Source organism: Dasypus novemcinctus, chromosome 13 (genome assembly GCF_030445035.2).
Source record: "Dasypus novemcinctus isolate mDasNov1 chromosome 13, mDasNov1.1.hap2, whole genome shotgun sequence".
Taxonomy (NCBI): Eukaryota; Metazoa; Chordata; class Mammalia; order Cingulata; family Dasypodidae; genus Dasypus; species Dasypus novemcinctus.
In genome coordinates this window covers 88,612,979-88,634,288 of record NC_080685.1, presented here as the reverse complement: position 1 = coordinate 88,634,288, position 21,310 = coordinate 88,612,979, and the positions used below count along the sequence as shown (strand labels likewise).

Below are 21,310 nucleotides of genomic sequence, written 5' to 3'. Positions count from 1 at the left end.
TAGAGATTGAGCTATGGACTGCTGGGAAGTCATGACCAGAACGCTATGGACTGCAGAGAAAGCACGGCCCCCTCAAGACCTTGATTTTGGACTTCTAGTGTCCAAAACTGTGAGACAATAAATTCCTGTTGTTTGAGCTAACTAGTCTGTGGTACTTTGTTATAGCAGCCATCACAAGCTAAGACAATGATTGTCCTAACTGCTCTAGGATGGTTGTTTTCATTGCATCTAATTGGCTCCAAGACAGAACAGGCTTGAGCGTGCATTTTGGAGAGCATGCCTGAATTGAGGTGTTCCAGAGAAGACCTGTTTCAGGACTGCCTATTTCCTTCAGAGGTTTATGTACAAAGGGAGGTGAGGTAGAGGTTGGAAGCAGCTATCTAAGGAGAAAAAAGGCTCTTCAGAAAGGTCTCTGTCCTGCTTACCCAAGCCAACGACCCCTCAGCCTTTCTCCGCCCACCCACCACCAACCCAACATCTCCAGACTCCTCTGAGGCAGCTTGGGCCTCGGCTACTCAGCCCCTCAGATCTCTGGGCAAGAAACCACTCTGGGGATGGGGAGAAGCAGATCACTCTACAAGGGTGTCCTCTTCTCTCTCCCTTTTCCCCAGCTTCCACCCACTGCCTGGAGTGTACACTCAGAAACGGGGCAGAGGGGCAGAGCAGAGCACCTTCCTCCAGCTCACACCCCAGTGGAATCATGGAAGCCGGCTCAGTGGGAGCTGAGGGCAAAAGCTGCAGAGGGGGAGGACAGAGCAGACCTGGTCTGACTGCCTGCAGGAAACCTCCTCCAAGGTTAAAAACTTGTGAAGTTCATCTTTTCCTCTCATGGACTCTTTTTAAAATTTTTATTTAATTTTATCTTATTCCCCTCCCCACCTCCATTGTCTGTTCTCTGTGTCTATTTGTGGTGTTTTCTTCTTTGTCTGCTTCTGTTGTTGTCAGCGGCACGGGAATCTGTGTTTCTTTTTTTGTTGTTGTGTCATCTTGTTGTGTCAGCTCTCCGTGTGTGCAGCACCATTCCTGGGCAGGCTGCACTTTCTTTCACGCTGGGCCGCTCTCCTTACGGGGCGCACTCCTTGTGCGTGGGGCTTACCTACGCGGGGGACACCCCTGCGTGGCACGGCGCTCCTTGCGCACATCAGCACTGCGCATGGGCCAGCTCCACATGGGTCAAGGAGGCCCGGGGTTTGAACCGTGGACCTCCCGTGTGGTAGATGGACGCCCTAACCACTGGGCCAAGTCCACTTCCCTCTCATGGACTCATAGCAATTCATTTAAAAGTCTCGTCATCAACATGTTATAGTTATATAAGAGAGGCTCAGATTCATATAGAAGATATCTGAATTTGAAGCTTGTAAAAACCAGCGTCATATAACAACTAAAAGAACTATTGTTTATTTTATTTTTAAAAAGATTTTTATTTATTTATTCTTCCCCTTACAGCTTGTTCCTTTCTTTGCTGTCTCTTCTCTGTGTCCATTCGCTGTGTGTTTTTTCTGTTTCTGCTTATCTCTCTTTGTTGCATCATCTTGCTGCACCAGCTCTCTGCAGTGCATGGGCCAGCTTGCCTTCACAAGGAGACCCTGGGATGCAAACCCAGGGCCTCCCATATGGTAGACGGGAGCCCAACTGATTGAGCCACAGCCGCTTCCCAAGTTATCGTTTATTGAGCCCTCTGTGTGCTGGGCAAACTGTTAGATATTTTATACGTTTCAAGTCTAATTGACTCGACAATCATTAGGGTGCATATGCCCCAACTGACAGGCAAGGAAACTGGGGTTCCACTTGCCTAAGGTCCCACACAGCTAGTGAGGCAGGGCCAAGCTGTCATCAAGCTTCCAGGACTCAGAAGCTTGTATTCTTAGGTAACTGCCTCTTATTTTATTTATTTATTTAATTATAATTTTTTACACTTTTTAAAATTAAAGTTGATAGATCACAAGGAACGCTACATTAAAAAACATAAGAGGTTCCCATATAACCCACTCCCCACCCCCTTACCCCCATCATTTTTGTAAACTGTATTTTGTTGAAGATATATACATCTCAAAAAATGTTACATTAAAAAACATAAAAGGTTCCCATATACCCCCCATCCCCCCACCCCACTCCTCCCACACCAACAACCTCCTCCATCATTGTGGCACACTCATCGCCCTTGGTGAACACATTTTGGAGCACTGCTGAACCATACGGATAATAGTTCACCCTGTAGTTCACACTCTCCCCCAGTACATTCAGTGGGTTATGGCAGGATATATAAAGTCCAGCATCTGACCCTGCAATATCATTTAGGGCAACTCAAAGTCCCAAAAATGCCCCTATATCACTTCTTTTCTTCCCTCTCCCTGCCCTCAGCCACTACTGTGGCCACTTTCTCCACCTCAATGCTCCAATTTCTTCTATTACTACTCACAATAGTTTTATAGTAGAATATCAATAAGTCCACTCTAATCCATATTTTATTCCTCCATCCTATGGACCCTGGGATGGTGATATCTACTCTACCTCTAGATCAAGAGGGGGCTTAGATTCCACATGGATGATGGATGCTATTCTGCTTGCAGTTGTAGGCACTCTTGATTCCCTGGTGTGGTAGTTGACCATCTTCACCTCCCTGTTAGCTGACCTGATAACTGCCTCTTAAGGGAGGATGTAGCAGTTTGATATGGTTATGAATTCCAAAAATAGATATTGGATTATGTTTGGAATTTGATTTGTACCTGGCATGATTGAGTTATGATTAGGGCGTTGAGTCCCCACCCACCCAGGGGAACTCACAGATAAAAGTCATGGTGAAGAACAGCGCTGAGGGTTTCTGATGTTGGAGTTTGATGCTGAAGTCTTAAACTGGAGCCCTGGGGAAAGAGACAGAGCCATTTGCCTGATAATCTACAGCTGACTTTGTAGAGTAAACAGAGGAGCTGAGCCCAGAGGAACCCAGGAAGCCTGAACCCTGGCAGACGTCAGCAGCCATCTTGCTCCAACACGTGAAAATAGACTTTGGTGAGGGAAGTAACTTATGCTTTATGGCCTGGTAACTGTAAGTTCCTACTGCAAATAAATACCCTTTATAAGGCCCAGCAGATTTCTGGTAGTTTGCATCAGCACCCCTTTGGTTGACTAAGACAGAGGGCTCCCGGGTGTGTGGTAGAGGAAAATGAGGCAAAGTGTCTTTAAGTCTACCCAGAGAACCAGAGAATGTGTCAATTAAGTTCAACAGTGCGTATCCTCAGGACAAGGACGTCACTAAGAGCCCTAACCCAATTAATTATAGGGGCCCTGACCGTCTGGAGGGATGCTGTGCTAAGAGAAGGGTGTAGGGCAATAGCAAGGATTAGTGTGGGTCCAGTGCTTCCTTGGGGAGGCGGAGCTCTGCTTCCAGAGAGCCATCATTGTAAATACCCCTCTAGAGAGAAAGGGAATTTGTCCAGCCATCCGTAAGTAGTAGGAGCTGCAGTTTATTTAGTATTTGCCCTGAGTCAGTCATTATACGGGCATCATCTCTTTTGCTCCTTCCAAATTGTTCTATGATTATTTCCATTTATCAGATGGAGAAACTGAGGCTGAAATAACCTGCAGGGACACACTGTTAGGACCCAACAGGCCTGACTCCAGTGCCAGTTTTTAGCCTGGCGTTTTCCAGCATACAAAGGGGTCCCTCTAGACCAAACTGACAGATTTGAGAAATCTTTCAGGAAAGGCCAGCTCCTTCCTCTCTGTCTCCAAGCTCACTGGACATCACCAGGAGGGAATGGGTGACTGGAGCAAATTCCCAGCACCGGTCTTCTCCGCAAACAAGCACTCACTGTAAATGCGTATGTTGCTATTCTGCTTGCACATCACCTCCTGTGTGACCTGAAAAATAAAACAATAGCAAGACAAGCTAAGACAGTCCTTGCTGATTTCAACAAGGTTCTGCCTCGGGGTGTTGGGAAGTGGAAGGGGAGGAGGCCACCTCAGCAGCGGATTAAGGCTAGAAGTTGGGGTGTGGGCTCAGAGGTCCTTGCTGTGTGTCCCGTGGCAAGTTACTCTACTTCTCTGACCTTGCAGAATAAAGTGAAATGACTTGAGAAGCAGACGGCTTTGAGTTCCCACAGCTGCTGTGTGCCCGCTACCCACAGGTGTCACGAGTCCCTGGGGGGCAGGGACTACAGTGGGGTCCTGCTGCTGTCACCTGCCTAGACACCTGCCCTTGATCCTAAAGACCGAGTATGAGGGTGTCTCCTTCAGGCCCCGGGAGGCCTCTGGAGCCCTCCACCCCTCAGGAGCCTGCAGGTTTGGCGCTCTGTGGTCATCGTGCAGCGCCCTCCCTGCCCGGGAAGCTCCTGTCTCTCCCCCCAACTTGGGAAGGATGATCCCAAGGTGGCCCCTCAGGAAATGTTTAGGGAAGAGGGAAGCTCCGGGGGAAGCTGCCTGGGCAGGGAGGAAGGGCCTTAGCAGGCCTGCTCCGCTTCGCAGTTTGAGTTGATCTCTGCCCCATCTGGCCACAGGCTGCCAGCCCCTCCCTTCCTTGTGGAATCTCATCCTGCACCCACTTCTCTCAGCAGTTGTCTGCGAGTGAGGGCAGCAGTCTCCCCCCTGGGCAGAGGCCAGGGCTCATTCCTGGGGCTCAGCAGGGGCCAGAGCCCAAGGCTGACTAATTTGACCTGAGCAATTACTTACCTCTGGATAAGATTAGATTTTTTGTTTTGTTTTCTTTGTGGAGAACCCAATGACTGTTTTGCAACTCCTTGGCCACTTTCCTCTGGCCAGAGAAGCAACCAGAACTTCCTGGGTCACCCTGACCTGGAAAGCAGGAGCACAGGGAAAGGGTTGCTGAGGGGGTCACCGGGGCTGGGGCTGCCCCCAGAGGCCTCCCAAGTGGGCCTCCCCATCGAAGGGCACACACAACGACCGCTTTCTGGGCTGCACCAGGGGGTCCTGCGCCTCCCCAGCCCCAGCAGCGCTCTCTCCAGGCGTAGAGTACTTACTGCCTGGCCACTGCCCGGAGCCCAGGACCGGGGCTGACTGACGGGAAAAGCCCCCACCTGCCGCACAAAACCCGGGAGCACGCACACAATCACACACAGTAATTTGCAGACAAGTCACTCCCCCCCACCCCAAACACACCCAGAGGAAGTTAGACGGTGTGGGAAATGGTGACTCGTTTTAAATAAACACAGGCAGCTGTTTCAAATCTCTTGGGACTGGCTGCCTTTTCTGGGCTGCTAGAGACACCTGGCCTGGAGCAGCACACCTGTTGACATCCGACTTTCCCAGCTCTCAGCCGGGGCAGCCCATGGGCCAAAACAGAGATCTGGCTCCCCCTGCTGGTGTGCTTGGGAATCCACGCCGGGTTGGGAGGCTGCAAATAAATGGGGGCGGGGCGGGGGCGCGGGGGGGGGGGGGGGGGGACGGGGAGAAGAACACTGAGGCCTCCTCTGTCCTGGATCCAATGGGGACACATAGAAGAATGAGAAATTGTTCGTGTTCTCTCTCTTTCCTTTTTTCCCAGGGAAGCAGAGTGATTTAGTTCAGTTCCTTTTCCTAAAGGCAAGATTCATTTCCCTGTGGTGTGGGAGGAAAGACAAGGCTCAGAGAGTTTAACTGACTGCCCGGGATCACACAGCACTGAATTGGCCTTCTTCATTGCAGAACTGATCAGAAGGCAAAGTGCCCTCTGAGGGTTCCCAGGCCCCCCCAAAGCCGTGCAGGGAGACTTGACCTTTTCATCTCCATTTGGCCGAGACCTTTGAGGCTCCATTCCTCCCTCCCCACTGCGTTCTCTTGACAGTGGCTAACACTGCACCGTTGACACCAGCTGGCTACATGTGACCCCTCTGAATGCCGGTCCCTCCGGCTCCGTGGTACGGATTCAGCCCTCAGGTGGCCACGTGACGCTGGAAGCTCCTTTGGAGAACAAGGATCCATTGCTATACTCTGGGCTCAATCAGTGAGCACTGTGGACCAGAGGAATTGCTGAGGTTCAGTGGATACTCAGTCAGAGAGACAGAGTGGGGCTGGGCAGGAGCCCACCCCTGCGGAAGGTGGAACGAGTGCCCGGTGGGCCCGCAGGAGCTGCGGGTTCAGGAGGAGAAGCCTGCAACAGCCCTCCTACTGGAGAGCTCCCACTGCAGGGGAAGACAGGCCAGAGGAGTCCACCAGGAAGTCACAGCCCTGCCTTCAAGCAGGGGGCAGCTCTGAGTTTATATGTGGAATTAATAAGCAGCCCCAAGGGCAAAGTTTGGAGACTCTGGAAGCTGAGGCCTGGCTGGGTTTCTCTGGCAGGAGCTGGGGTCCTGTCCTCAGATCGCTGTTTCCTTATCAGGAGTCTCTGGTATCACCCGTCCCTCCTTATCCTGCCTCTCCACATTTATAAGGAACACCTGCTTGTCTAGCTAGGAGGGGCCCCTTCCTCTCCCAAGAGAGCATACAGTTTGTGACAATGGCCATGTCCTGCTATTCTTGGTCTCAGTTTCCCTGGACATCCCCGAGACTCTAGAGGTGGGGACTTTGGAATGAAACTGCAAGCTGAATCAACCCTAACGACTGACTGCAGCTCACAAAGGAGCGTTTTCTTCTCAGACTTCGTTGGCCAGGGAGCCGGTAGCTCTCCGATGTGGTCCTGGCTCTCTGGCCTGGCTGCCAAGGCAATACGAGAAAGAGCCTGAGGGGAAATCCCAAGCCTGGCCCTCTGCTATTAGCCACAGACCTCCTCGGTCTCTAGTCTCTTGCTAAGTTGGTTTCCTAAGGACCACAGTAGTCAATGGCCCACAGTCCCAAAAGTTGTCTCCTGCCTGAGAGAGAGCTTCCTTCATGGTGGCTTCTCCTCCCCGATTCCCCTTTGTAGCCAAGATCCTTTAGCAACAGTTTCTATGACTAGGTAGAGGATAAATGCTCTTCTGCTTAGAAGGGGAAACTTCATCCAGAGAAACCCCAACTTACTGTAACATGATGATTAACAGGTCAAGGATTTGGATTCAAATGGGCTGGGACCTGAATCCCAGTTCATGCAGTTACTATCTGTGTTACCTTGGGCAATCTGCTTAACCTCTCTGAACCCCAGCTTCCAGATCTGTCAATCAGGATAATAGTTTCTCACAGGGCTGTGCAGGAATGAAACGCAATAATGCAGTAACTCCAAAGGGTGTGACCACTGTGCCAAGGGCAAGGGAAGCTAAAAGATGAACATGGTACAGCTTGTGGGAAAGTTAATTTAACAGAAAATTAGAGAAAGGTATTTTGAAGTAAACAGGCAAAATGTGGTGGCGGACTTGGCCCAGTGGTTAGGACGTCCGTCTACCACATGGGAGGTCAGCGGTTCAAACCCCGGGCCTCCTTGACCCGTGTGGAGCTGGCCCACGCGCAGTGCTGATGTGTGCAAGGAGTGCCGTGCCACATAGGGGTGCTCCACGTAGGGGAGCCCCACGTGCAAGCGTGCGCCCCATAAGGAGAGCTGCCCAGCACGAAAGAAAGTGCAGCCTGCCCAGGAATGGCGCCGCACACACACGGAGAGCTGACACAACAAGATGACTCAACAAAAAGAAACACAGATTCCCATGCCGCTGACAACAACAGAAGCGGACAAAGAAGACACAGCAAATAGACACAGAGAACAGACAACAGGGGCGGGGGTGGGGGGGGGAAGGGGAGAGAAATAAATAAATAAATAAATCTTTAAAAATGAAAACAGGCAAAATGTAAACTTTGAATTTTTAAGAAGAAAGACTCTGGAGAAGGGGAAGAGAAGAGGGAAGGTCATGCATACTGTCCTGCAGGCTTTGGGCTACATGCTTGCATAGGAGGTGTCAGTCGACCCAACAACTTCCATGTGGTAGGTGCCATTATCTCCATGCCCAGAGAGGTCATTTGGCTTGTCCTAAGCCACACACCTATTATTAGAAGCCTCTAATGGTTTTCCTTCAACTTTCTACTACTTCATCATAGAAAGAAGTTGTAGCTGGAAACATGGCTGCCCAGAGTGAAAACTACATTTCCCAGCATCCCTTGTGCTTAGATGAGGTCATGTGACTGAGTTCGGGCCAAGAAGTAAACAGAAGGGCCATATAACAGTTTCTGGGCACCTTCCTTAAGAGTCAGGTGTGCTTAAACTTTCTGGGCCTTTTTCTTTGTCCCTCCCTCCATTTTGCTGCTTGGTAGGCAGGTGCCACCTTCAACCATGAGGACGGGGGCCACCCACTAGGAATGTGGATGGGAGAAAGCTGGAGGGAGACTGAGACACATACCAGCCCTGGACTCCTATCTCTGGGCCTTATGTGAGAGGAAAACAAACGTCTACATTATTTTATCCACTGTTGTTGTGGGTTTTCTGTTACTCTCATTTTGTACCCAGACTGAGACAACTAGTAAGTGATGGAGTAGGGATTTGAACCTGTGTCAGTGAGATCTTAAACCCATGTTTTCTTCCCACAGCGTGATGCTTCTGGGGCCCCATGTGTGTGCTCCTGCTGTCCTTCCAACAACTTTTCTTTTTAAAGATTTATTTTATTTATTTCTCTTCTCTCCCCGCCCCTTCCCAGTTGTCTGTTCTCTGTGTCCATTTGCTGTCTGTTCTTCTATGACCACTTCTATCCGTATAACAGCACGGGAATCTGTGTCTCCTTTGTTGCATCATCTTGCTGCATCAGCTCTTCGTGTGTGCGGCGCCATTTCAGGGCAAGCTGCACTTTCTTTCGTGCTGGGCGGCTCTCCTTACGGAGCGCACTCCTTGTGAGTGGGGCTCTCCTACGTGACATGGCACTCCTTGCGCGCATCAGCACTGCACATGGGCCAGCTCCACCCAGGTCAAGGAGGCCCGGGGTTTGAACCGCAGACTTCTCATGTGGTAGACGGACGCCCTATCCACTGGGCCAAGTCTGCTTCCCCCCAACAGCTCTTAAATGTAAAATCTTACTGGGTATTAGGATGGGGAGGGAAGTTGGAGAAGCAGGAGGAGTTTGTTCAGTGCAACTCTTTATATTCATGGCAAGAATGGTTCCGGGGCCTTAGCTGCATCTGGAGGCAGCCTGGGAGCCATGGGCCAAGACCCTGAGGGGGATGGTGGAGATGAAAAGTGTGGTTTGCAAGGAGTTCCTGCCCCTACCTCCCCTAAGATCCTGGGAATCGAGCCTTCTGTCACAGGACTCACTGCACATCTGTTACCGGATTTTATTTAGGCTCTTGACTATGCTGCAGAAATGAATTTCAAGAGCACGTCAGGGGAAGTGGATGTGGCTCAACTGACAGAGCATCCACCTACCATATGGAAGGTCCAGGGTTCAATACCCAGGGCCCCCTGACCTGTGTGGCGAGCTGGCCCACGCACGGGGCTGCCGCGTGCAAGGAGTGCCATGCCACACAGGGGTTCCACCCATGTAAGGGTGCCCCCTGTGCAAGGAGTGCGCCCCCAAAAGGAGAGCTGCCCCGCACAAAAAAAAAGCACAGTCTGCACAGGAGTGGCACCACACACACAGAGAGCTAATGCAGCAAGATGACACAACAAAAAGAGACACAGATACCCTGTGCCAACTGACAAGAATGCAAGTGAACATAGAAGAACACACAGTGAATGGACACAGAGAGCAGACAGTGGGGGGGGGGGGGGAAGGGGAAGAGAAATAAATAAAATAAATCTTTAAAAACAAAAAAAAGAGCACGTGGGTGAGTTGGGCCAGTATTTTATTCAGGTAGGGAGGGATGAGAAATGGGAGAAAATAACAGATCAGGGGTCCCAGGCAGAGCGGAAGGGGCTGGAAAGTGATAAAGAGGGCTGATTTACAGGCTACAATTCCCTGTTATAGATTATAAACACCCAGGTTTACTTGCATGGCCATGTGACAGATGAACAACAGTGAGAGCAGAGTGCTGAGGGCAGGACAGGACCACAGGCAAGAGAGCACATCAGAGAGCGCTCAGGCCTCACTGTTTGCTTTATAAACTATTAATTATTCCACCCCTTTGCTAATGGCAGGGGAGGGGTCCCAGCTGTTTGCTGTTTTGACTGATCACCCCCACCCATCAATCCCCCTGTGAGGACCCAGTGATGAAGTCCTTGGGGAATATCCGGGGCTTTTCCTAGCTTCCAGAAGAAGTCTTTGTTCTGAATAGCAGAATCTTGGGGTGGGGGTCTTCCAGCAGCCATCCTGGGGGTTACTGATGTCCACGTGGACTCTCTGCCAGGTTCCAGATCCGTCTACTGATGCCCTATCTTACTAGCCCGCTTCATATCCCCACTTGGTGGCAGGTGAAGGCAGCACTCAGGTAGCCTGTGTCTTCTTCCAAACTTCTCTGGCATGGGTCCCCTGTCTCCTCTGACAGCTATGGTTTGCTGGCCACCTCTGGAATGGAGCCTCCTAGCTAAGGAAACCTGCTGAAACAGGTTGAAGATGCCCTATCCTCTTTCCATGGGGAAATTTTTTGGGAGCTTTGAGAACCCAGAAAAATGTCAGGTAGGCAAGGCGTGACCTCCTGATAAGGAGGTATGTTTTTCTCTTACCTAATCTCAGAAGAGGAGCTTGCCAGCTTCAGGCTCATGGAGGGCAGGGTCTGGTCTGAGTAAAGAGGACTGCAAGGGGAGCAGGTGTGGCTCAAGCAGTTGAGTGCCTGCTTCCCACATGGGAGGTCCAGGCTTCAGTTCCTGGTGCCTCCTAAAAACAAACAAAAACCAAACAACAAGCAAACAAATGATAAAACCAACTCCGGGAAGCTGACTTGGCTCAGTGGTTGAGCTCTGGCTTCCCACATGTGAGGTCTGGGGTTCAATCCCTGGTCCCTGGTACCTCAAAAAAAAAAAAAAAAGGTGTGGGGGGGTGCTGTAAGATCCTCCTAGTGAATTACCATAGACAATACATTACTGACGAGAGGCTGAACTATGCCCCATAGTAGCCAGCTGGGTATCTGGGAGGATACCCTCTGCAAGCAGACAAGACATACTTATTGGCTGGTGAATGTAGCCACTCTTCCTCTTTATAAATTGGGAATTATAGTCACTATCTCTCAGGGTTATTGTGAACACTGAATGAAATTATGAATGTGCAAACTCTTCAAAATCGATGGAGTATCTACGAACATGGAGGATCATGATTCCACATTTGTAAGGTAAAATAAAAGTACTGTAGTTGACATTGTTGGTGCCTTGACCAGATTCCTTATCCTGGGCCAGTGCTCCCAGTCCCAAGCTGCTCCCAGCTCACAACTCCTCTCTTCTCCAGAAAGTTCCCTCGGCTGAATGGGAGATGCCTTGCCTGGGGACCTGCAGCCAATGATTGCCTGACACAGGAGAACAAAAAGCCAGATCCCTTACTTCAAGATAAGATTGGCTCTGGTGCAATTCATGCTCCAGAGCTCCCTGGAGCTCTGCCAGCCTACAGCTGAGACCACAGCCTTGTTTCATTCCTTCTCTTTCTCCTCTTTCTCCTTTTTCCTTAGTAGACCTTAGTAGAGCCGGTTCTGACTCAGGCTCTGCTTTTAGGGAACCTGACTCAAGTATCTACATCATCAAATTTCTGTAAGAATTAAGTTTTATGATGTAGATAAGAATTAAATGATATGCCTGGCATACAGTGAGGGTGTGATAAACGTTGGCGATTGCTATTATCCATAAGACTGGAACATTGGAACTTCTGGTCATGATAGTTATGGAAATATGGTGCGTTGGTCGACGGGTTGAATTTTACATACGAAGGGAGTGGGATGAAGAGAGAGGGGCGCTGAGTTTCCTTGGCTATCACTGGTACTCTTCTGCTCTGGGTGGTTAAATGTGGGTCCTCAGTGGATGAAAACGATTTCAGCTATTTCATAACTTCGCCAAGAGAGGGCGCCATTTCCATACAAATACGTGTTTCTCCTCCGCTAATTTGAACCGGGTTTCATCAAAGCAGCCTAGGCTGGAGATAAAGCACACAGAAAAGTGCCTTAAGATTGGCATGGATGATAAGAGAGGGCAGAACAGAGACACAGGCTGGTCAGGGAAGGCCTCCTGTGACCTGAGGTTTGGAGCCGGCGGTCAGGGACCGATAGAGGGAGGGGAGGTGACATCTAAGGGGAAGCCCCACCCTAGGGGAGGTAAGCAGGACCTGGGCAAGGGCAAGGCAGCGCAGGCAGGAGGAGAGCAAAGGGGAGGCAGAAGTAGGAGCCCCGGCCACGGGTCTAGGAAGAGAACAATGACCACTGGCACAGGGACGGAGTCAGAAGGGAGACCCGGTTTTGATGGAACGCTGAAAGCACTTGTGTGACAGCCCTGCATTGACATCTTCTGCTGTGACCTTACCTTACATATTACCTTTTCCATCAAGCCATAATTCTGCAGTATTCTTGCTCTCTGTGGACTCCAGAACCTGGTGCAATACTCAGAGAAGTTCATAGCATCAGGATTCCACTGGTTCTTTCCATTTTGAGTAGAGAAACCAAGAAATGTCCCCACAGTTTGCCCTTGCCTCAGAACTATTGGTCACGGTTATTAGGAGACAAAAATCACAGTAATTTGAAAAGGTAAGATGTTTATATATATATGTGTTTTTTTTTTTTTCTTATCCCCCCTGCCCTTGTGTCTGTTCTCTGTGTCCATTCACTGTGTGTTCTTCTGTGTCTGTTGTATTATCCTTAGGCAACTCTGGAAACCCATCCTGGGACCTTCCAGAGTGGGAGAGAGGTGATCATTCTCTTGTTCCATCTCAGCTTCCTAGTTCGCTGCATCTCATATTGTCTCTTCTCTGTCTCTCTTTTGTAGTGTCATCTTGCTGCGTCAGCTCTCTGTGGTGGTGGCACCACTCCTGGGCGGTCTGCACTCCTGTACGGGGCTGTACTCCTTGCACTGGGGAGCCACTCCTTGCGTGGGGGGCACCCCTGTGTGGGGCGACACTCCTTGTCCGTGGCAGCACTCCACATGGGCCAGCTGACCATACGGGCCAGGAGGCCCTGGGTATCGAACCCTGAACCTCCTCTATGGTAGTGGGAAGCTCTATCTGTTAAACCATACCCACTTCCCAAGACAAGGTGTGATATAAGGAATGATTAACTATTTTTAAAAGGTTATGTTAAAAGGAATATTAAGGAATATTCTACAGATGAGAGCACACAAAGAAGGAACAAACTTGGAAGGGGGCTCCCCAAGGATATATTCAGACCTCTTTGGAGAGGGTGTGGTTGCAGTCCACTGGATGGTGGAGAAGTTCTCAGGGTTGTCCCTGGCAGAACTGATTCACAGTCAGATTACCATGCTGGCGGGACTAGAACCACAGGTTGGGACTGGTAAGCTGGAAGTTCCCTAGGAATTTGCTTTGGGGGGATGCTGCATAACCCATTGGGAAGCCCCCTAAGGCTCCCACAGAATTGGGGTGGTGCATTCTTCACTTTCCAGGAAGCCAGCTGGGTCACTCCCTAACTCACTGAGAATCTACACTTGAGGATGAGGCTGAACTCACCACCAGGGACCCAGGTGGGGCACCCACGGAACTAGCTGTGAAGACACCTGCAGGGGTGCCACTGAAACTTGCTGTGAGTGAGCTCCACTGGGCTCAGGGTCCCAGGAGCCAGTAGGAAGGACAGCACAAAAGAACCAGGAAGAGAAGCCTCTTCTCCACCCTGCCCCTCAAGCACCCTCTACTGACAGAGTCGAGCATTGTGCCAGCTGGCCAGGGAAAAATGTTCCTTGCATTAGTGAAGGGTAGATTTGGAGTTGAAAGGCAATAAATTGATAACTGGTACATGGTGTTAGTGACCTCCATTGGGGGTGGGACATGTCTTCCATAAAACCTTTATGAAAAATATTACTTGAGGAAATATTCTTCCTGTTCAGAAATGAATCAAAATAAAGAACTCAATAGAGAAAAATGAAGTATAAAAGGCAAAGAACAAGTAAACTAAGTAAAACTACATAAACAAATAATTGTAATTAATTAGTGTGAAAAATTATAAAACTATTAAAATTATATATAAATAATAAAGATTTCATAATTATAAACTGTGGTTTTTAATATCGTAATTTACTTTGCCAAAACCTAGCAATGGACAGTGTGTTAAATGTTTCATCTATTATGGGATATGTCAATAGCTATGGTTTTATTCTTGATGTTAACGTATTTATTAATAAGTTATGAGATTTTTAAAAAATGAAACATATTCATCCACTAGTAAAAAAAATTAAAGATGAATGGTAAATTTCTAAGTAACTAGAAGGGGGAAAGAGCTATAACTGATACCAAGAAACAGGAGGATATAGCCCAGTAAAGTATAAGATAAGCCTCCAGATAAGGTAAAGTCATTCAGACAACTAATCATAGATGTTCAAACAAATCTCCTTAATAAATTCAATGAGATGACCAAAAAGATTAAGGATATTAAGGAGACATTGGATGAGCACAAAGAAGAATTTGAAAGTATACATAGAAAAATAGCAGATCTTATGGGACTGAAAGGCACAATAAATGAAATTTAAAATACACTGGTATCATACAACAGCAGATTTGAGGAGGCAGAAGAAAGGATTGAACACATGACTTCTGAAAGTGAACATACAAAAGAAGAGATGAAGAAAAGAATGGAAACAATTGAACAAGGTCTCAGGGAACAAGAGATGGGCGAACATATGTGTCATGAGTATCCCAGAAGGAGAAGAGAAGGGAAAAAGGACAGAAGGAATATTTGAAGTAATAATGGTAGAAAATTTCCCAACCCTACCGAAGGACATAGACATCCATATCCAAGTAGCACAATGTACTCCCATCCAAATAAATCCAAATAGAACAACTCCAAAACACATACTAATCAGAATGTCAAATGCCAAAGACAAAGAGAATTCTGAGAGCAGCAAGAGAAAAGCAATTCTTAACATATAAGGGACACCCAATAAGATTAAGTGCTGATTTCTCACCAGAAACCGTGAAGGCAAGACAGTGGTATGATATATTTAAGATACTGCAAGAGAAAAACTTCTAGCCAAGGTGGATGTAGCACATCCAAGGGTGTGCTACAGTCTGAGAAGAAAAGACAGGAGAGAGAGACTTGGAAGAGAGTCCAGAAATGAAGATCATATCACTAAAATTAACTAAAAGTCTCAAAACAATGGTGAAAGAAATATGACAGATAAAACCCAAAGATCAAAATGAGTGAAATAAGAACTGCCTTTACTGTAATAGCATTGAATGTTAATGGATTAAACTCCCCAATCAAAAGACACAGACTGGCAGAATATTTAAGAACACATAAGCCATCTATATGCTGTCTGCAAGAGACTCACCTTACACCCAAGGAATCCAATAGATTGAGAGTAAGACTGGAAAAAGATATTCCATGCTCCATGCATGCAGTAACCAAAACCAACCAACCAACCAAACAAACAAACAAACAAAAACCAGAGTAGCTATACTTATATCATATGAAATAGACTTTAAAAGGCACTAGTCAGGACGTGGACTCGGCCCAATGGATAGGGCATCCGCCTACCACGTGGGAGGTCCGCAGTTCAAGCCCTGGGCTTCCTTGACCCTGGTGGAGCTGGCCCATGTGCAGTACTGATGCACGCAAGGAGTGCCATGCCATACAGGGGTGTCCCCCACATGGGTGAGCCTCATGCGCAAGAAGTGCACCCCGTAAGGAGAGCTGCCCAGCACGAAAGAAAGTGCAGCCTGCCCAAAAATGGCACCGCACACATGGAGAGCTGACACAGCAAGATGACGCAACAAAAAGAAACAGATTCCTGGTGCGGCCGATAAGGATAGAAGTGTCACAGAAGAACACACAGCAAATGGACACAGAGAGCAGACAACTTGGGGGGGGGGGGGGAAGGGGAGAGAAAGAAATAAAAAATAAATCTTTTTAAAAAAGGCGTTAGTAATGTGCAATTTGAGGAGGAAGTCAGGAAAAAAATTCTGTTTACAATAATGACTAAAAGAATCAAATATTTAGGAATAAACTTAATCAAGGATATAAAGCCCTTGTGTTCAGAAAACTACAATACATTGTTAAAAGAAATTTTAAAAGGCCTAAATAATTGGAAGAAAACTCCATGCTCATGGAATGGAAGACTAGATATCATAAAGATGTCAATTATACCCAGATTGATATACAGATTCAATGCAATCCCAATAAAAATACCACCAGCATTTTTAAAAAGAAGTGGAAAACACAATTATCAAATTTATTTGGAAGGGTAATGGGTCCTGAATAGCCAGAAACATCTTAAAAAGGAAAAGCAAAGTGGAGGACTCTCACTTCCAGACTTTAAATCATATTAACTAGCTACAGTGGTAAAAAACAGCATGGTACTGGCATAAAGACAGATACGTAGACCAATGGAACGAAACTGATAGTTCAGAAATATCTATGGGCAAGTGATTTTTGACAAGCCTGTCAAACCCACCCAGCTTGGGCAGAACAGTCCGTTCAACAAGCGGTGCTGGGAGAACTGGATATCCATAATGGAAAGAAAGAAAGAGAACCCCTGTCTCACACCTTATATAAAAATTAACTCAGAATGGATCAGATCTAAATATAAAAGGAAGAACCATAAAGATTCTAGAAGAAAATGTAGGAAAACATCTTGAAGACCTGGTGGTAGGTGGTGGATTCTTAAAGGAGATAAGAGGAAGGCTGAGATGGACTACAATGCTTAATGTATGTAGAAGTTTTCATTAACCTTACTGTGAAAATGTGGAAATATATGGAGTTGATGGTAACACATTATAATGAGTAACAGCTGGTTTATAAATGGGAATGTGACTGGAAAGGGTGGTCTAGGGATGTAAATGTGAAATAAAAGAAAGCTAGAGAATAATTTAGGTACTGAATAACATAGTGAAGCCAGAGGTGGATTTTGAATTGTGGTTGATGGTACAGATGTAAGAGTGTCCTTTGTGAGCTAAAGCAGATGTACATCCCTATTGCAGGGTGGTGGGAATGTGGAGAAGCATGGTAAAAATACAACTGGAGTGACCTATGGACTGTGGTTAACAGCAATACTTTAATATTCATGCATCTATGCCAAAGATGTACTGTGTTAATAATGGGGGAGTATGGAAAAAGTGTGCCAAATGTATTATGCTTTGGACCATGGTTAGTGATAATATTCTGATGATATTATCTCACAATCTGTAACAAATGTTCCACCACGGTGTGGTATGTTGATGGAGCGGTGTTGTATGGGAATTCTGCACATGATCATGATTGTTTTGTAAGTTTACAACTTCTGTCATAAAAACATATTTTAAAAAATAGGTTGGGTTGGGGGGAGGGAAATATACCAAATGTAAGATATGGACTATATTTAGTAGTAAGATTTTTTTATTCCCCACCCCACCCCCGTGGCTTTTTGCATGCTCTCTGCGCTCTGTGTCCATCCACTATGTGTTCTTCTGTGTCTGTATTTATTTATTTTATTTTCCCTTCCCCCTTGAGGCTTGCTTGCTGTCTGCTCTCTGTGTCCGCTCACTGTGCGCTCTTCTGTGTTTTTTTTTGCTTGTCTCCCTTTTTTGTTGTGTCACCTTGCAGAGTCAGCTCTCCATGGTGCTTGTGGGCTGGGCGGTGCGCCGCAGCATGCAGGCGAGCTTGCCTTTACAAGGAGGCCCCAGGACACAAACCCAGGGTCTCCCATGTGGTTGGCAGGAGCCCAAATGATTGAGCCACAGCCACTTGCCAGTAGTAAGATTTTGACGATATTATCTCATAATTTGTAACAAATGTCTCACAACAATGCAAGGTGTTGGTGATGTGTTGATATGGGACCCCAGTATGATGTTAGGCATGCTTGCCTTGTAAGTTCACAACATTTACTATACACTTATTGTGTTTTTTTACATTATTTTTTATTTATTTTTTATTTTTGTCTTTATTCATTTTTTAAATATTACATTTAAAAAAATGAGGTCCCCATATACTCCCCACCCCCATCTCCTCACTCCTCCCCCCATAGCAACATTCTCCTCCATCATCATGAGACATTCATTGCATTTGGTGAATACATCTCTGAGCATCGCTGCACCTCATGGTCAATGGTCCACATCAGAGCCCACACTCTCCCACAGTCCACCCAGTGGGCCATGGGAGGACATACAATGTCTGGTAATTGTCCCTGCAGCACCACCCAGGACAGCTCCAAGTCCCGAAAACGCCTCCACATCTCATTTCTTCCTCCCATTCCCCACACCCAGCAGCCACCATGGCCACTTTCTCTACACCAATGCCACATTTTCTTTGATTACTAATCACAATAGTTCATGAATAGAATATCAGTAAATCCACTCTAATCAATACTCTATTCCTCGATCCTGTGGACCTTGGATTGGTTGTGTCCACTCCACATCTATATCAAGAGGGGGCTTAGATTCCACATGGATGCTGGATGCAATCCTCCTGCTTTCAGTTGTAGGCACTCTTGACTCCCTGGTGTGGTGGTTGACCTTCTTCAACTCAATGTTAGCTGTGTGGGGTAAGTCCAATAAACCACAGCGTAGGAGTTGAAGTCTATTGAGGCTCAGGGCCTGGCTATCATATGGTCAGTCCAGAGATTCAGATCCCCTGAGTATATATTAAACCCCAGCACCAACTACAATTCTGGTAAATTAACAGGAAAGGCTTGTGAAAAAAGATCACATCTGAGTCCAGCTCCATCACACAGAAACACAAACTCCAAGGAAGGTGGGTTGGAGGAAATACACGAAATGTAAGACACTTTGGCTAGTAGTAATACTTTGATGATGCTCTTTCATCATTTGCTAAAAATGTTTCACAACAATGCAAGGCATTGGTAGTAGGTGAGGTATGAGAGCCCTGTATGATGTTAGGCATGTTTATTTCGTACTTCACAAGTTCTACTATACACTTATTGTTTATGTATGTTTACATATGAGTAAAATACTTCAATACATTTTTAATGACAAAAAAAAAATAGGACTACCATTTGCTCCCCCCATCAATAAGAATATAGAAGACGTGAAAACACTAAAACCCAACTTTTTATTTATAGACAACTACACACAAACAGTTGAAGACTATACATTTTTCTCAAGTACATATAGAACATTAACCAAACTAGATCATATGCTGGTCTGTAAAACAAGTCTCAATAAATTTTAAAGGATTGAAATCATGTTCTCTTGCAGCAAGAATATTAAACAAGAAATCAATAACAGTAAGATTACTAAATAAGCCATGGGTCACAAAACAAGAAAAAAGAAATTAAAAAATATTGCAAACCAAATAACGAAAATTCAAAATTTGGGATGTACTTAAAGCAGTTTTCAGAGAGGAATTTGTAACTTTAAATGTCAAGATTATAAAAGTAGAAGAGTGAGAGGGACACAATGCTGGATATATGTAGAATGTTTAATAAGGTCAACTACAAATATATGAAAGTGGATGGACTTATGATGAATGTAACAAACATTGTTGATTTATGGATGTAATTGTGGCTGAAATGAGTGGTCTAGGGAGATTAATTTTAGTTGGAGGGCAGCTTGAGGATAATAAAGGGAATGTGTAACAATGATTTTGGCAGGAGATGAGGACTTTGATTAATAATATAAATACAGGAATATCTACAAGGTATTAAGAACATGGTGCTACATGGGTAAACTATAACTTATGTAATTTATAGACTATACTTAACAAATATATTGTAATATTTTTTGTAGCAAAAGCAAAGAAGATGCTATATTAATGCTAAAGGTAGAAAAAGAATAGGGGGTTTGGTTTGTGATATATGAATATGATTACGCATTTTTTCTCTACTTTTTTATTAATAAGGAGACCTTGATTATGTCATTTAACTAACTTGTGCTCATCTGTGTATCTCTCTGAACACTAGAGGAACAATAGTAGTCGGAATTAGATGGGATAAAAGTGCCTGGACAGAACTTTTTGGGAGTAATGCTTCCATAACTTGTTGAGCTGCCTTTTTCTGTTATTTTGTTTTTTTGATTTTGAAATAAAGTTTTTTTTAAAAAAAAAAACTAGATGTGTAACATCAGTTATCTATATTTCTATGTTAAGAAGCTAGAAAAAAATGCATAGTTAACCCAAAATAAGTATAAGAAAAGAAATTTTAAAAATATAAGTGACTAAATCAGTGACATAGAAAATGGAAAAATACTAGAACAAAATAAACAAAACCAGAATTTGGTTGTTTTTAAGACTAAAATTGATTACCCTGTAGCAAGATTTTCGAGGAAGAAATATAGAAAATACAGATTACAGGATTGAAAACGAGGCATCACAACAGGTCCTAATAACATTAAAAGGATGATAAAGAGATATTATAAACAACTTTGACCAATAAACTTGACAATTTATATGAAATGAGAAAGTTCCTTGAAAATCAATGTAATTCACCACAGTAACAGATTAAAGAGTAAAAATCATAGAATTGTATAAATAGGTGCAGAAAAAGCATTTCATGAAATCCAATACCAATTTATGATTTTTATTTATTTAAAGATTTATTTATTTTTAAAGATTTATTTATTTCTCTCCCCTTCCCCCCCCCCCCCAGTTGTCTGTTCTCTGTGTCTATTTGCTGCGTCTTCTTTGTCCGCTTCTGTTGTTGTCAGTGGCACAGGAATCTGTGTTTCTTTTTATTGCATCATCTTGCTGCATCTTGCTGCGTCAGCTCTCTGCATATGCAGCACCATTCCTGGGCAGGCTGCACTTTCTTTTGCGCTGGGCAGCTCTCCTTACAGGGTGCACTCCCTGCGCGTGGGGGCTCCCCTATGCAGGGGACACCCCTGCGTGGCAGGGCAGTCCTTGCATGCATCAGCACTGCACATGGGCCAGCTCCACACCGGTCAAGGAGGCCCAGGGTTTGAACTGCAGACCTCCCATGTGGTAGACGGATGCCCTAACCACTGGGCCAAGTCCGCTTCCCCCAATGAAGGTTCTTGACGAGTTCTGGGAGATGTTGGCTGTCCAAAGATGAGTGGGGAAATTCTCTCTCAATGTTGGACTCACTTCTCCTTTTAAGGCATTCCACTGATTGGATAAAGCGTCACTCATTGCTGATGGCAATCTCCCTGATTGATGTAATTATAACCAGCTATCTATGATTTACCACTGCAGTAAAGTCAATGGTAAGTAAAGTCCATAAATGCTCTTGTATTACAGTTAGCCCAGTGCTTGCTTGACCAAGCAACTGGGCACAATTACCTGGCCAAGTTGACACATCAGCCTAACCATCACATATGGTAAGAAAAAGAAATAACATGCTTAAAGATTGGAAAGGAAGAATGAAAACTGGTTATTTGAATTTGCCATGGTATGTTGAAAATCCTAAAGAATCAATAATAAACATACTAGATCTAATAAGTGAATGTAGCAGTCCCCAAGATACAAAGTCAAT

At 45.8% G+C, this 21,310-nt stretch overlaps 1 long non-coding RNA gene across 1 annotated transcript; it reads right to left on the bottom strand.

Moving 5' to 3' along the window:
• Positions 1-2,581: 2,581 nt before the first annotated feature.
• LOC139436239 (uncharacterized) lies at positions 2,582-5,038 on the bottom strand. Its single transcript, XR_011645329.1, has 4 exons — positions 4,977-5,038; positions 4,669-4,791; positions 3,813-3,861; positions 2,582-2,861 (listed from the first exon to the last, which is right to left on the bottom strand). It is a non-coding gene; the product is annotated as an uncharacterized lncRNA (long non-coding RNA).
• Between the last annotated feature and the right edge of the window lie 16,272 nt (positions 5,039-21,310).